Source organism: Elephantulus edwardii, unplaced genomic scaffold (assembly GCF_000299155.1).
Source record: "Elephantulus edwardii isolate Elephantulus edwardi_28Jun2011 unplaced genomic scaffold, EleEdw1.0 scaffold00100, whole genome shotgun sequence".
Taxonomy (NCBI): Eukaryota; Metazoa; Chordata; class Mammalia; order Macroscelidea; family Macroscelididae; genus Elephantulus; species Elephantulus edwardii.
Genome location: NW_006399850.1, coordinates 5,862,097 through 5,878,829, shown reverse-complemented (window position 1 = coordinate 5,878,829; position 16,733 = coordinate 5,862,097). Strand labels below are relative to the sequence as shown.

General features: G+C 38.7%; 1 pseudogene; it reads right to left on the bottom strand.

The window, feature by feature from the left end:
- Positions 1–7,207: 7,207 nt before the first annotated feature.
- On the bottom strand, positions 7,208–7,996 carry LOC102863927 (annotated as a pseudogene).
- Between the last annotated feature and the right edge of the window lie 8,737 nt (positions 7,997–16,733).

Below are 16,733 nucleotides of genomic sequence, written 5' to 3'. Positions count from 1 at the left end.
GAGTGTTCTGGGATTCCAATTCTTCTCAGAGTCAGCCACAGTTTGTTATGATCCACACAGTTGAACGTTTTGCATAATCAATGAAACACAGATATGTATTCCTCTGGTATTCCCTGCTTTCAGCTAAGATCCATCTAACATTGACTACAGTTTATATACATGGATTTCACCTGATGGTATGGACAGGAATCGAATAGATTACATCTGTGGAAAGAACTGGTGGAGAAACTCAATATCAGCTGTGAAAACTAGGCCAGGAGCTGATTGTGGAACAGACCACCAACTATTCATATGCAAGTTCAAGCTGAAGCTGAGGAAGATTAAACCAAATCCACGAGAACCAAAATATGACTTTGAGTCTATTCCATTGGAATTTCAGAACCACCTCAGGAATAGGTTTGAGGCCTTGAACACTAATGAGCAAAGACCAGATGTGTTGTGGGAGGATAGCAAGGGTATCATCCAGGAAGAGTGCAAACGGTAATTGCAAAGACGGAAGAGGAAGAGAAGACCAAAATGGATGTCAGAAGAGACTCTGAAAATTGCACTGGAACACAGAGAAGCCAAAGTAGAAGGAAGAATTCAAGATACTAAAGAGTTGAATAGAAGATTTCAAAAGGCAGGCAGCACGCGATGACAAAGTAAAATATTACACTGAAATGGGCAAGGAGTTGGAGTCAGAAAATCAAAGAAACAATCATTTAGCCAATTTAAAAATTTTTAAAATCATTGTTTTGTCTAAGAAAATAAGACTCTAAAAGCTTGTATTTTTGTAGTAAGATCTTGTTAGCATTAATTACTAAGCTGTTGACATCTTTATTAATGGAATGGTATTCAAAACTTGCATAGGCATTTAAAAAAATAACAACAAGATCTATGGAAGGGCTTCTCAATAGGATACAGAACATATGTTCCAGGTTCCACCTGTTTCTTTAAATGCTTCACTGCTCAAAATTAATCAGAAGGACGGAGATGCTGAGTTGTAGGTCGTAGCTGAGTTCTTTCTCCTGGGGGGGCCCTTGATAGTACATTCTAGGAAAAGGAGCAGCCAGGATTTATTCTTTGTGTCACAGATAGTCAAAGTGAACTTTGATAAAGGATAACTTTGGAGACATGAGGACTTCAAGTTTCTCATCAGGCATATACAAAACTTGGAAGTTATCACTCCTCTCTTCACAACAAGAAAAATACTCAACAAGGTGTAAATCAAAGTACTTCTTAGATCCATCAGACATTAGAAATCACAGGACAAGCTACAGTCTCAAAATTGGAGATACAGATTGATATGAATAATCACCACTTGTCAGGAGGATAATTCTTCCCTCTCCTTTAGACATAGTGTCCTTTCTTCCATAGATCCATGGATCTAGAATGTGATGTTGTTATTGTTACATGCTATTGAGTCAGAACCTACTCATATCTGACCTTACAGCAAGTTTTCAGAAGCTATAATCACACAGGAGGAGATTGTTCATCTTTTTTCCTTCGCAACAGCGGGTGGATTTGAACTGTCTGCCTTTGGGTTAGCAGGTCAACCCCTAATCCACTGGGCCACCAGGGCTTCTTTAGTTTCTACTTGTTGTTGTGAAGTGCCATGAAATTATACGACTCACAGAGACCATATGAACAACAGACCTGAACCCTATCCTGTCCTGTAATATCCTTTTTGCCCCCATTGCACTTGAGTGCATTGCCGCAGGCACAGTATCCATCCATGTTGCTGAAGGTCTTTCTCTCCTTCATATCTCTCCACCTTTCCAAGAATGACATCTCTTTCCAGGAATAACCTATCTTAACAACATTTGAAAAATATGTAAGACAAAGCTTTCCCCTCTTCCCTCCAAAGAACACTCGGTTGCACCTTCTCTAAGACATACCTGTTTATTTTTTTAAGGTGCCTTTATGATAGAAGCATAACTTGCTACTCACCAGGCCCCCAGAGCTCTATGTTGGTGTTGTTGTTAAGTGCTGTTGAGTCATAGATGACTCACAGCAACCCTATGAATGAAAGACCTGAACACTTGTATGACTTCCAATGTTTCTCCAGGTTCATAGAGTTTACAGAGGCATGCTATTTTGGAAGTGAATGCCACTCCTGCTTCCAAGTTTGTTTTAATCAGGGAGCTTCACTAAACACTGTCCACCATGGGGTAACTGTTATCACATTTGACATAACAGTGTCACAGTGTTTAGCATCACAGCAACCACGAGTTACCTCTGTACAGTGAATGGACAGACTGAGTTGCCTACGACTCAACAGTACTTAACAATAACACCACCAACATAGAGCTCTGTGGGCCTGGTGGATAGGAAGTTATGCTACCAAGTCAAAGGTCGGTGATTTTAACCTGTGGTTCTCAAGCCTGGTTTTAATTGTTTTTGGTCAAACATTTTTCTAAGTGGTATAGCACTGGTCTGTCAATAAGGTTGGCACAGGATAGAGCAGGGTTTAAGTCTCTTGTACATAGGGTCACTATGAGTTGCAAATGACTTGATGGCTTATAACAACAACATGGGATATTCTCTTCTCTAATGCTGTAACTCAAAGGTATTGCTCCTTATTTAGTCATTCTTCTTTCATACTTAAAAGAACAATTGACTAATTTCAGGAGGATTCGTATGGGTAAGGTTTAGAAAAATATATGGAGGTCCAACTTTAATGAAATCTCCAAGCTTTTTGTGAGTTTTACATCAGTGAGTCATTCTAGGTTCTCACTGGGAACTCAGAAAAATCTCCTCTGACTACTAGCAAGAAAAGTGTAAAAAGAGTTATTTGAAATAGTGCTCTGTTCTTCAAAACAGCCTTCCCTCAAAAGAAACTAATTAATGTAACTTTTATGAAAAGTTAATCAAGATAGAATTCCCTGGATGGTGCAAATAGTCTGAGTATATAAGACATCAAGAAACTTATGAAACTTGTTTCAGTGGCCCCTTTCTGGAGGCTCTTAGGAGATTATTCATGGTATATTATAAAATGTCATGGGCATTTCTAGGCATAGATTATTTTTAATTCATTCTGCTCAGCATTAGCTTCTGTCAATTTGAATCCAAATTTTAATCCTCAATTTTAGGACATTTTCTTCTTTATTTCCATTTTATCTAACTATACAATACCATCTACTTGTGATTTCACAAACTAAAAGGTTGATGATCTGAAGCCACCCAGTGACATTATGAGAAAACAGCGTGACAATCTGCTTTGATAAAAGATTACAACCAAAATAACCCTACAAAATTCCATTCTAATCTAATATGTAGAGGTCACCATGATTTTGAATTCCATGACAATGAATTTAATTAACTGCAAATCCAAAAGTTAGTAGGTTGAGTGTGCCTTGAGACAGCTAAAAAAAAAGTCTGGTGATCTACTTTTGGAAAATTAGCTGTTTATCTAGAACTCCAGTCTTTCTATGAAACACATGGCCTCCTTATGAGTTGGTATCAACATTGTTTAGCAACTTATAATCTGCCTATTTCATCTAAGGGATTGTTTTTGTTAAGTGTCATCAAGCTAGAACTGACTCATATAAGACTGTCCAGTGTGTTTCCAGAGACTTTAAGCCACATGGAAAGATACTGTCTATCTTTCTCCTGTGGAGCAGCTGGTGGATTTGAACTGCTTGTCTCTGGGTTGACAGCAGAACTTCATATTCAACAGGCTACCAGGGGAAGAAAAAGCCAACTTGATAAAAAAGCTTTTGTAAAAAGATGAAAATATGTCATAATTCTAAATGATTAATGAGAACTACTGAAAATCATCACAACTTCAGATTTAATTTCAATTTTCTTCTTTTAAACTTTACTAATAGCTAGTCAGTAATTCTTAAAATTCCCTGGGTATAGTATAAAATCTCTAATAGATTCCCAATTTAAAGGTTAGTGGTTAGCAGGAAATAACACTTAACTGCTGTGAAGCACATTTTTTAATTTAGCATCTTACCCTTGAACAGTGCTGGTTTTGTTTTTAGTGTTAGAAGCTGTCAAATCTGTTCCGACTTCTAATGGCCATAGAATGAAATGCTGTCTCATCTTGAATCATTCTTAAAATCAGGTTATAGGCAACGTGCCTGTCCATGTCACTAAGAGTCTTCCTCTTTTTTGTTGACTGTCTACTTTCCCAAACATGATGATACCTTGATAGAGTAACTTAGAGTGGAAAGATCTTCAGGGGTACTTTGAGTCTAATGACATAAAAGAAAGTGAAAAAAAAGCATGCTAGATATCAAAGAAATAATTAGGTTTAATATTGGCTCAGTCACATCTAATTTCATCTCCTACTGGCAATAATAGCTCTGCCAAACAAAATTATTAGAAAGAATAAATAGAATTCCACATTTGAACATACATATGAAAGCAATACATTATTATTTCTATGTAAATGGAAATTTTTGGAATGTGGAATGGGCAAAGTATGAATCTAGGAAAATTGGAAACTTAAAAAACGAAATGGAACATATAAAGATCTATATCTTAAATATTAGTGAACTAAAATGAACTTTTATTGGCTATTTGGAATCAGACAATCATGTGATCTGCTATGCAGAAATTATATACTCATTTTAAAAAAAGAACATTTTAAAATAAGTTCTGATATACAATTCTCTCAGTGATAGAAGAATATTCATACAAATACAAGGAAGACTTATTAATGTGTCAATTATACAAATATATGCACCAACCAACCAAACACTAAACACAGAGATAAAGAAATTGAGCATTCCTACCAACTTCTGCAGTCAGAAATGGATTGAATATATAATCAAAGCATATGAATAATAACTAATGATTGGAATGCAAAGTTTGAAACAAAGAGGAAGGATTGGTATTTGGAAAACATTGCTTTAGAATGAAGAAATGAACCCAGAAATCACATGAGAACATTTTGTACAATGATTTATTTATTCTAAAGATTTTTTTAAATGACAACATAAGAAAACTTATACCTGATCATAGTATTTTCAATTGTCAAATATGTATACAACAGCTGAACTAACAAAAAGAAACCACAAAACTGGTGTTTGTTTTTTTTTTTAAATACTGTTCTGATGAAGAATATTTAATGTTCTGTCTACTGCTGGAGGATGAACAAATGAAATAATGTCAATTAAAATATTCCTCAGATATGATGAGGAGGACTTTGTCTCATATATTTTGGAAATATTTTCAGCTGGGACCAGTCCCTGGGTAAGGACATCATGCTTAGTAAAGCAGTAGTTGTTAGGCTCCATTGAATTGGTTTCAACTCCTAGTGACCTTGTGTACAACAGAGAACTTCCCAGTTTTGTGCCATATTCTTACTGTGATTCATCTTGTAACATCCATTGTTTCAATCCACCTAATTTAGAATTTTCCTCTTTTCTCTTTGACTTCTCTACTTTGTCAAGCCTGGTGTCTTTTCCCAGGACTGATAATTGTCCAAAATATGTGAGGCAAAGTCTTACCATTTTTCCTCCAATGTGTGCTCTAGGTACACTTCTTCCCAGACAGGTTTGTTTATTCTTTAAGCAGTCCATTACATAATATTATCTTTGTTAACATTACAATTCAAAGGCATCAATCCATCAATCTTCCATACTAATCGTCCAACTTTCACAATCATCAGGTAATTAAAAATACCATTGGAGCCTTATCTTACTATTCAAAGAGATATCTTTGCTTTTTAAAAATGTAAAGAGAATGGAGCTTTGGTGGACTAGAGGCAAGAATCTGCACTGCAGTCACAAAGGTACACGGTTTGAATCCACCAGATGCTCCATTGGAGAAGGAGGGGCAATATCCTCCTGTGCTAGTTGGATCCAATTCAACAGCACACAACAACAAGGGGGGGGGAATTAAAGAGATCTTCTGCAAAAGCAAATTCGTCCAGGGTAATATATCAATTGTTTAAAATGTTTAACAAGTGCTCCCCAGTGGATAAAAAAATGAACTCAAACATGACAGTGATTGTGATGTTTGTGCAGGGCTGTGCAATATTTTGTTCTGTGGTACACAGGATCATAGGAGTTGGTATCAACTTGATGACACCTAGAAATAATATCAACAATTTGAGGAAGAGGTGGTAAATGTCTTTTAGCTCTCTATTCCACAGCTTGGTTCATGCAGAAGATTATATTGTCCCAAATACTACAGAATCTCCTGCTGTAAATCCTGAGTACCAGTAACTCTGACAAGGTATTGTCATAGAAAAAAAAAAGTATGAATGCTACAGTTTGTTTTACAACATTTTTCAAATAGCTTTTATGTGAAGGTATTTCTATTATTTTATTTTATATTGGTTTGCTTACAAAGTTTATATTCCTTGTGTTTCATACAATCATTCCCACTCATTATGTTTTATAAAATTGATTATCACTGGACTGTGCCTACCATTACCCTGTCTTTTGAGGCCAGATCTTCCCCATTTCCCTTACTCCTTCCATCTACCCACTAAATTACACAACTTTGTGATTTTCCCCCTATCCATCCTCATACCTCTGCTCCTATTCGTCCACCCTAGTATCCTCAGGCATGTTTTACTAGTTATCCTTCTATTTTTACAATAAAGTTCTTATGTATTTGTCCTTATGAGACTGAGTTCTTTCACTTAGCAGAATGCTGTCCAGTCTCTCCCAAATTATATAATATTTTCTCAAAATCATTTTTCCTGAGTGCTGCATAGTATTCCACTGTATGAATGTACCATAGTTTTTCAATCCATTCAGTTGTTGTGTAGGACAGCTAGCGATAAATGTTGGGATGATGTGGAGAGAGTAGAAGTCTTGTACACTGTTGGTAGGATTGTAAAATGGCACAATCACTCTGGAAGGCAGTTTGGTATTAGCTCAAAAAGCTGAACATAGAAATTCCATATGACCCAGCTGTTCCTAAACTAGGAATATACCCTAAGGAAATTAGAACTGAAACACAAAGGAGATTCTCCCCCTCCCCTGCCCCCAGCTCAGACTTTACTATCTCTTCCCTACAGGCACAGGCAAGTCCCATGGGAGTAGTGGGCCTCAGCAGGGATGGAAGGGACCAAGGGCCAGTGAGGAGGCCCAGACTCAGGGGGACGCCCCAGAATCCTACAAGAGGCCCCTCAGCTCCCAGACTCCACCTGAGTCATGTTGAAAATGCCAGCACCCAGTCTAGCATCACCTACTGACCACAGTGCCCCCTGGACCCCCAGGCTCTTCATCCAGAGCTCATATTGCCATGTCACGTTGCCACGTTACTTCTCGCCAGCCTTCTGCAGCATTGCTGGCTCAGAAAGCGCCTGCTGCTGCAGCTGCTCCATAGCTCAGCCATGTAGACCTTGAACAGCAGGATGGGGTCCTTCACCTCCAGGAGCCTCTGCTTCTCCACCGCCTCCTCCAGTGTCAGGCCCACCCACTCCACCTCTTCCTCAGGGATAACAAAATCCTTGTACTTGTCACAGATGGCTGTCCTCAGAGCAGGGTCATCTGGGTGCAGCTGTGTGTCCTGCTGGGCCAGGCGCAGGAGTATCCCTCGCTTTAGGTGCATCCCGAACTTGGAGCACAGGTCCTGTTTTGGGGTCTTTAGGATGTAGAAGTCAAACACATAGGCCTGGTGGATGAGGTCCAGTGTCCTCATGGTCATGGTCACAGAGAACTTCTTGTCTCACTGGACAGGATCTCACTGGACAGGATCTCACTGGACAGTTCTCGCTGGGACCACTGTGGCTTTCAGATCTTCTTCAACCTCTTGGAACTCTTGTGGTCACTGGTGTATCTGTGGCCCTAGATCCAGCCTTCGCCACCCCACATTCCCAGCTGGGACTCTGGGGGATAGTAGAGGGGTATGGGTATATCTTCCACAAGCTCTCACTGCCTGTTCTTGGAGTTGATCTTGAACTTGACCCTGTGGGGTCTGTGGTGGACTGGAGTGGGTGTGGGCATCTCTTCTAGGGAGCGCAGTAGTGCTTGGGGAGGCAAGAGTAGCTGCCCTCCTGAAGCCGTAACTGCTTCCAGAAATGGACTGGGAACCTGTGCAGGGGCATGGCAGCAGGATGATTTATCCAGGCCCACAAAGGAGATTTTGTACACCAATGTTCATAGCAGCACTAATCACCATTGCAAAAAGAAAAGGAAAAAAGGAAACAGTCCAAATGTCTAACCGCAACTGAACGGACTTTTCTATTCTTGGCTGATACTCAAAAAGAGAACAAAATATTTAAATGTTGAGATACAACTGCCAAGTATTCTCACACCACACTTATTGCTCTCAAAATCTTATGGGAAGCATTTTATATGCTTCTTTTGTCTTATTGCCCTACAAAATACTTCTAATACATTATTGAATAGCAGTGGTGATGGTGGGAATCCTTGTGTGGTCCCTGATTGCAAGGCAAATGTGTTTCTTCATTGAGAAAAATGTTCATCTTGGTTTTGCACATAGACTTTTGTTTATGTTGAGGAAATTATCTTCTATTGATTGCTATTTTGTTGAGTATTTTAATCAAGAAAGGAGGTTGGATTTTGTCTTCACCTTTTCTGCATCACTTGATAGTATCATGGGCTGTTTCTTTATTTTTTTTCTTTTTTAATGTCATGAATTGCATTGATTGTTTTTATATTGAATCATCCTTTATGCCTGTAATGAATCCTACTTGGTCATGGTGAATTTTTTTTTTAATATATACTACTAGATTTTATTGGCCAGGATTTCCTTAAATATTTTTTTATCTAAATTCGTGAGGGATATTGGTATACAATTTTCTTTTTTGGTAATATCTTTGCCTGATTTTGGTATATGGTTTAAGCTTGCTTTATAGGGTAACTCTGGAAATCTTCCTTCTTTTCTATTTTTTTAAAAATTAAGTAGAATTGGTGATAGTTTTTCTCTGAAAGTTTAGTAGAATTTCCTTGGAAACTTTCAGGGCCAGGACTTTTTTTGCAGGAAGTCTTTTTAAGACATGCTCAATTTCTTCTTGTGTGATGGGTTTGTTAAAGTATTCTACATCTGTGTGTGTCAAACTGGGAAGGGTATGAGTTTCTAGGATTTTTACATTTCCTCTAGGTTTTAAAATTTACTGTAGTATTGCTGTTGTTATATATACCATCAAGTCTGAACCATCTCATAACTGACGCTCCACTGGGTTTTCAGAGGCAGTTATTCACATGAGAGATGGCCCATCCTTCTTTGGTGGTGCAGATGGTGGATTTGAGCCATGGTCCTTCAGGATTGCAGCACAGCTTCTTGCCACTAGGCCACCAGAGCTCCTATTGGAGTATAGCTTTTCATAATATTCCATTATTATTGATTTCATTTCAGCTTCTTTTTTTACCTACCTCTTTTATATCTTATTGGAGTTATTCATGTCTTCCTTTTCTTGTATTTTGTTGTCTATTTTATTGACTATTTCACAGAACCAGCTTCTGGTACTGTTGATGGTTTTGTTTGGTTTTTTGTTTTCTTATTGATTTCAGCTATTGCACTCATTAATTCCTTTTTTCTAGAGGCTGTGGGATTAGCTTTTTGTTCTTTCACTATGTGAAGGAGGTGTTGAGTTGAGTCATTAAATGTTCTCCTTTCTTCTTTTTTTTTTTTCTTTAATGTGTTTCCAATTGGTATGCGCTATCCCCTGAGGAATGCCTTTGGGATGTGTTCCAAAGCATTTGATATGTTGTATTTTCATTTTGATATGTCGTATTTTCATTTTCTCTTTGTTTATAAATACAACCAGAAGTGTAAAACCATGAAAGAATAAAATTGATGAATGGAACCTTCTAAAAACCAAATACCTCTGTGCATTAAAAACCTTTTCCAATAGAGTAAAATGAACCTTCACAGACTGAGGGTAGGGGAACATTTGTCAATGACATCTTAGACAAAGGAATCATAACAAAAGTAAACAGAATACTACAAGTCATCCACAATAAAAAGATTGGTAAGTCAATAACAAAATGGACAAAAGATATGAAAGGACTCGAGAAAGGAAGATATTTGGATAACCAACAGACACATGAATAAATGCTCAAAATCACTGGCAATAAGAGAGATGCAAATAAAAACAACAGTGAGATACCATCTCAGCCCAATGCACTAGCAAAGTTTAACAGGGCAGCAAGCAATAAATGTTGGAAAGGCTATAGAGAGATTGAAACTCTCATATACTACTGGTGGAACTGTAAAATGGTACAACTACTCTGGAAGACAGCTTGGCATTTCCTCAAAAAGCTCAACGTTGTAATTCCATATGACTCAGCTATTCCAATGTTAGGAAATTAAAACTGAGACACAAACCGAGATATATATATATACCAATGTTTATAGTAGTGTTATTCACAAAGGAAGAAAATGAAAACAACCCAAATGTTCATCAACAAATGAGTGTATTGAGAAATTGTGGCACATTCATACAATGAGATACTATGAAGCACTAAGAAACAAGGATTTCATAAAATACTACATAGCATGGGAGAGTCTAGAGAGCATTATGCTGAGTAAACGAATTCAGTCTCATAAGGATAAATACTACATACAATCATTATCGTAAAAGTAGAAGGACAACTAGTTAGATGTGTGTGAATGTCCAAAAGGACAAAGGGAGAGAAGGAAAGGGGCAGGAAAAGGGAAAGTGTGGAGACCATCAGGACAGCAGAGTTTAGTGAGTGCATAGGGGGTGGTGGTGAAGGAATAGGAAAGATTGATTGGTGACTCAAAGAGACAGGGTGATAATAGGCATAGCTCAGTCATGACTGGTAGTATAAAATACAGTGTATGTGAATTAATAAAACAGTGTAAGTGGAGAATAGTATCAAAAACAGGGCACATGACTAAAACAAAATGTAAATGAGTTATTGTATGGAAATAAATTAAAAGACTTAAAAATATTGTTAGAAAGATGTAAAAAACCTAAGAAAATTAGAGAATATTAGCACACTTCCTCTTGGAGAGGTGCAGCCAGAGTGCTCCTCAGAGGCTAGGTGATCAAGCTTGGCTCTCATGCTTTGGGCATGTTCCTAGGAGAGAGTGTTCTTTGGAGAAGGAGAGCATGCTTGCAGGGATGCCAGGAGAGAAGAGGACCCTAAACCGGATGGATTAACATAGTGACTGCGGTGGTGGTTGAGGTCTGTCAGAAGTTGTGGGGTGGTAGAGGATGGGATAGAGTTCAGAGCTATTGTTCATGGGATTCCTATGGGTCATCCTCAACTGGGCAACATCTAACAACAACAACAACAACAACTCTCGACTATGCCTCTAAATTTTAAGAAAAAATACGATGGAAGAAAGCTCTGAAGTGAGTACTATTCTACTGACATAGAAACTGAAGCTTAGGGTGTTTTCTTATCTCTACAAACAAAAGAGTTCTGGTGACTTAGTGGTAAGAAGTTAAAAAGAATAAAATTTGGAAAATGTTGGATTCAGGATGTCTACAGTTAACTCATAACACTCTTTATTGTGGTATTTTGTTGTGTGTTTCCCATCCCCTTCAGTATTCTCACGGCAAATTTCTTAAAATAACTTTTCTTGTCTACTTCAAGTTACCAATGCTGTAAACGCAGTACGGAAAATAATGTAATTCTTATCTTAATCGAAATAAGGTAAGGATTCTATGTCAAACTATGTACAATATTGTGGAAACTTTTACTCCTTACAAAAAAGAGAATAAAGGAGGACCCACTCTTAACAGAGTCTGTTATCCTAGTTAGGAAGCACCAGTGTCAAAGTATACAATAAACTACATAAATATGACTTATGATTATCTACTGATCTGTAGACAATAATTCCACATTCTTTTCACCACATCAGTGTTTCCATTGTCTAGTATGACTGACATCTTTTTCTCTTCCAACCCCACAACGCCTTTCTATGGAACCAAAACCTCTTTTCAAATTTATCTTTCCTGACAGGGGTGGAGTACCCATTAATCCAGGTAAGCCAGAGTTACTTATGCTTATTTGTTAATCTATAGTGAATAATTTAACCTGATTTCACTACATGTTAGTAAGTAAGCACAAGGGCTCCTACACTTGCCTTGCTTATTGTATAATCTGTCCCTATTGTCATTATTAAGCATTTGTGCTTATGCTTCGAGTCTTGTGCTTTTTGTTTTACCACAGGCTGTTAGCATGGAGTAGGCCCGTATTGAAGTGAGAATGAACGTTGCGTCATATGAGGGAATAGCTAATAGGGAGGTTGTACTGAGGTGGTGTCACTAGAGGCAGGAGTTAGTACTTTCAAGAACATAAAACGCAAAACCAAACCCACTGCTCTTAAATTGGTTCAGATTCATAGAAACTATCCATCAGGTTTCTGAGGCTGTAAATCTTGATGGAAGGAGATTGTTTTTTCTCTTGTGGAGTGGCTGATGGATTTGAACTACTAGCCTTTTGGGCCTTTTGGTTAGCACATTACACAGAATCATCTATGCCATGTGAGTATTCATAAATCAGAAGGTACTGACATCAGAGAAGTTAACTAAAGTAGTTCTCACACCTGTGGTAAGTATAGATTGCATCATCTATGGGAGAACAGCTCTGGAGAAGCTCATCTGCTAGGTAGGTTGCACAGCTAAAGAGCTAGGCAAGGAAAGGAGCATAGACACTCAGTGACCAAGCTGAGAGAGAAGATCAGGTTGGTGTCGAAAGTGGTGACATGCATGACATGCATCTTAGGTTGGGAAAGTAAGAGCCTTAAGTTTCTCCTGGGAAGGAGAGGAGGATGTGAGGCACTCAGAAACCCGGGCCCTTTGTTCTTTATTTAAAGATGATCCTCTTGTTGTTCTCTGGCTGGTTTTTAATCTTTTCATTTGCTGATCTAAGAAAACCAGTGTGTGAATAGTCACGCTGTCGGGTTAGGTGAGCCTCAAATGACAAAACCTTATTTTTCTAAGAGAGGATTTTCAGTAACCTTTAAAGAATTTTGTAATTTTTTAGATAAAGAGTCTGAGGTATAATCACTTCCTCAGGTTAAAAAAAGTGTTTCCAGGGGTAGAGACAGAATTAGAAAGTAAATTCTTGTTCTTAAATGGAAAATAAAAAATACACAGTGGCATTACTAGGGTTCGAGTCACGCAGTTATTCATCATGTGCTTCCCCCCGACCCCTGCCCCCGTGACCTCTTCCTGTTCTAGACCATCCAGAACCAGTCAGTCACTTGCGGCTGTAGAGTCAGTTCTGACTCAATGAGCCTTCCTCAGGTTTCTGAGGCTGTAAATAAATAGTAACAGGAGGAGACTGCTCATCTTTCTCCAGCAGAGCCACTGGTGGATTTGAACTGTCAGAGATTCATCACTTTTGGGTCAGCAGGGCAACTGGGGACTATGCTACCAGGGATCATTTGGCAATCTTTATTACAAATTTTCATTGTAGAATAATATTTGACAAATTTTGTCATAAATTGCTTCAATGTAATATTTCTTAAATGATATGTTGTTGTTGTTATGTGCCATTGAGTTACCTGAAACTCATAGTGACCCTATGTACAACAGCTCTGAGGCCAGAAGCCTGACCTTTCTCCCTTTCACCAGTTACTATATCATTCCATCTCATCAGGGTTTGTTTTTCTCTCTTGTTCAGTCCCGCCCCCTTTCTAAGCATGGTGCCATTCTCTAAGAAAAGGTCCCTTCTGGCCACGTGCCCAAAATACACGAGATGGGAATTGTTGTTAAGTGCCGTAGACTCATAGTGACCCTATGAACAAAAGACCTGAACACTAGTATAACTTTCGTCATTTCTCCATGTTTACAGAGTTTCCATAGGCAAGCCATTTCAGAAGTGAATACCACTCCTGCTTCCAAGCTTGCTTTAATCGGGAAACTCCCCAAACACGGTCCACCATTCAGTGTCACAGTGTTTACCTCTGTACAGCAATGCACAGACCAGTGCTATATCACTTAGAAGACTGTTTGACAAAAAACAATTTCAATCAGGACTGAGGGCTGCAGATTAAAATCATCCACCTTGGCCTTAGTAGCATAACTTTCTTTCTACTAGGCCAACATAACTCTCTCTATATTGTTGTTTTTATTGTTGTTAACTGCCATCGAGTCATAGACGACTCATGGTGACCCTATGAACAAAAGACCTGAACACTTGTATAACTTTGGTCATTTCTCCATGTTCATAGAGTTTCTGAAGGCAAGCCATTTCAGAAGTGGATGCCACTCCTGCTTCCAAGCTTGAAGGAGGCATTATCATGTCACTTCACTTCCCTTGGTGAATCAACATTCCACCCTACTGCTCACCAATTCCAGCCAACAGCTGCTGTAGAACCTGTTCCCGTAGATGACTTTCAAACTGGTTTCCAGCGCCATACTGCCAACCAAAAAGGGTTTAAAAGGTTTTAATTTTTTCTCCTTGAACAGAATCTATTGATATGTTGTTATTGTTATGTGCCGTCGAGTCATTTGCGACTCACAGCGACCCTATGTACAACAGCCCTAAACCCTGCTCTATCCTGTGCCAATTGCACTCCCTCAGACACACCCATCCTGATTACCCCAGTCACTGAATCAACCCATCTCATAGAGGGTCTTCCCCTCCTGCACTGTCCCTCCACCCTCCTAAGCATAATGTCCCTCTCCAAGGACCTGTCCCTCCTTAAAACATGTCCAAAGTGTCAGACGAAGCCCCAGAATCCTTGCCTCCAAGGAGTAGCCTGGTTTAACCATCTCCAGTATGGACTGAGGCTCAAGGCCAAGAAGACAAAGATTCTCACCACTGGACCAATTGGTAGCATCAGGAAGGATGGTGAAGAGATTGAGATTGTTCACAGCTTCAGTTTGCTCGGCTCCACGGTCAACACTCTTGGCACCAGTAGCCAGGAAACCAAAAAACTTATTGCGATGGGAAAGTCTGCTGTTAGGGACCTCTCTAAAGTACTCAAGAGCAACTGTGTCTCTCTGGAGACTAAGGTGCGCCTGATACATGGTCTTTGCAATCACTTGTTATGCATCAGAAAATTGAACAATGGCTAGGGAAGATAGAAGGAGAATTGATGCCTTTGAGCTGGGGTGCTGGAGAAGAGTATTGAATGTACCCTGGACTGCCAAGAAAACAAACAGATTCATCCTGGAGAGGGTTAAACCAGGATACTGATATAGCATCTCAAACATTAATTACTATAAGAATGTAGCCGAAAGCATGTGCTTGGTAGTATGCAGATAAAACTACCTGATTTGAAACATCATTGTACTGGGTGATAGAGACATTTCTGACCAGAGAGCATTAGAAGATGAAAAGGTAAATGAGCAGACAGTTTTAATGTCCAGGTATACTGAATGCATTGACAGGAAACTTTCAGAAATTTGAGCTGGTTTCAGAAGAGACTGTGGGGTGAGGAATATTGTTACTAATGTCAAATGGATCTTGGCTGAAAGTAGAGAAGACCAGAAAGAGGTTTACTTGTGTTTTATTGACTATAAAAAGGCATTTGATGGTGTGGATCATAATAAATTATGGCTAATATTGAGAAGAATGGTAATCCCAGAGCCCTTCATAATGTTTATCTAAAACCTATATATAGACCAAGAAGTAGTCATCTGAACAGATCCAGAGAACCCTACAAAATTTAGTATTAGGAAAAGGGGGCATCAGGATCATAACCTTTCTTCATATCTATCCAATCTGTGTGCTGATCAAATCATTTGAGAAGCTGGACTGTATGAAGAAGAATGTACCATCAGGTGTAGAGGAAGTTTCATCAATAATGTACATTATGCAGATGATACAACCTTGCTTGCTGAAAGTGAAGACCTAAAACACTACTGTAGAAGATCAAAGCCTACGGCCCTCAATATAGATTACATCTCAACATCGAGAAAATAAAATTCCTCACCACTGGACCAACAGGCAGCATCATGATTGATGGAGAAAAGATTGAAGTTACCAGTAATTTCATTTTATTTGGACCCACAGTGAATACCCTTGGTAGCAGAAGTCAATAAATAAGAAACCAGAAGTCATAGTTCATTCAAAAAATATATTGTCAAGAATCTGTCCAAAATCTAAAGAGTAATGATGTCAGTCTAAACACTAAGGTTTGCTTGATCCAAGCCTTGGTATCGTCAATTATTTTCAGTGGATCTGGAAGCTGGACAATGAAGGAGGATGACAAAAAAAAATTAAAGCCTTTGAATTTTGGGGCTAAGGTAGGTTACCAGAGTGAATTGTACAGCTAACCCAGAGGCTCTGTGTCTCTAGACATTTAAGTGCCAGCTCTGTGGGACAAAGATTCTCCTCTCATTAAAATTTACACCTTCGGAAATCCGTGAAGGGTAGCTATGAGTCAAAATTGTCTACATGTCAATGAGTAAGTTGTGAGTAAACCAAGGAGTAAGTGACTAGAAGTGCCAGTATGAGGTCAGGATTTGGAGGAGACAATCAGGTGATGAGATCATGCATACCACCCTCACTGCAGGCTGATACCATGTGTGATCTTGCTAGTATATGAAATACCAGAGACATAGCTTTCAGCTTTATAGCAAGCACATTGCAGCAAGGTGAGGGATGTGTAGTGGTGGCAATACCTTACAGTTATGCCTTTTATAATATTTTGTAAACCATTGCTGCATTTAATTCCTTTCTTGTAAAGATTTTATACTACTTAGATATAGTGTTGATGGAAGTTGAAATCTAGGAAAAAGATAAGTTACTTTTAAGAGAAAGTTAAAATAGCCAGTCTCTCTCTCTCTCATTTCTTTCTTTCTTTCATCTATGTACAATCAAATGCCAGAAGGAACCGAGGCTGAGATTTTAACTAGGTAGAATAATCTATCATGTGTACATTGT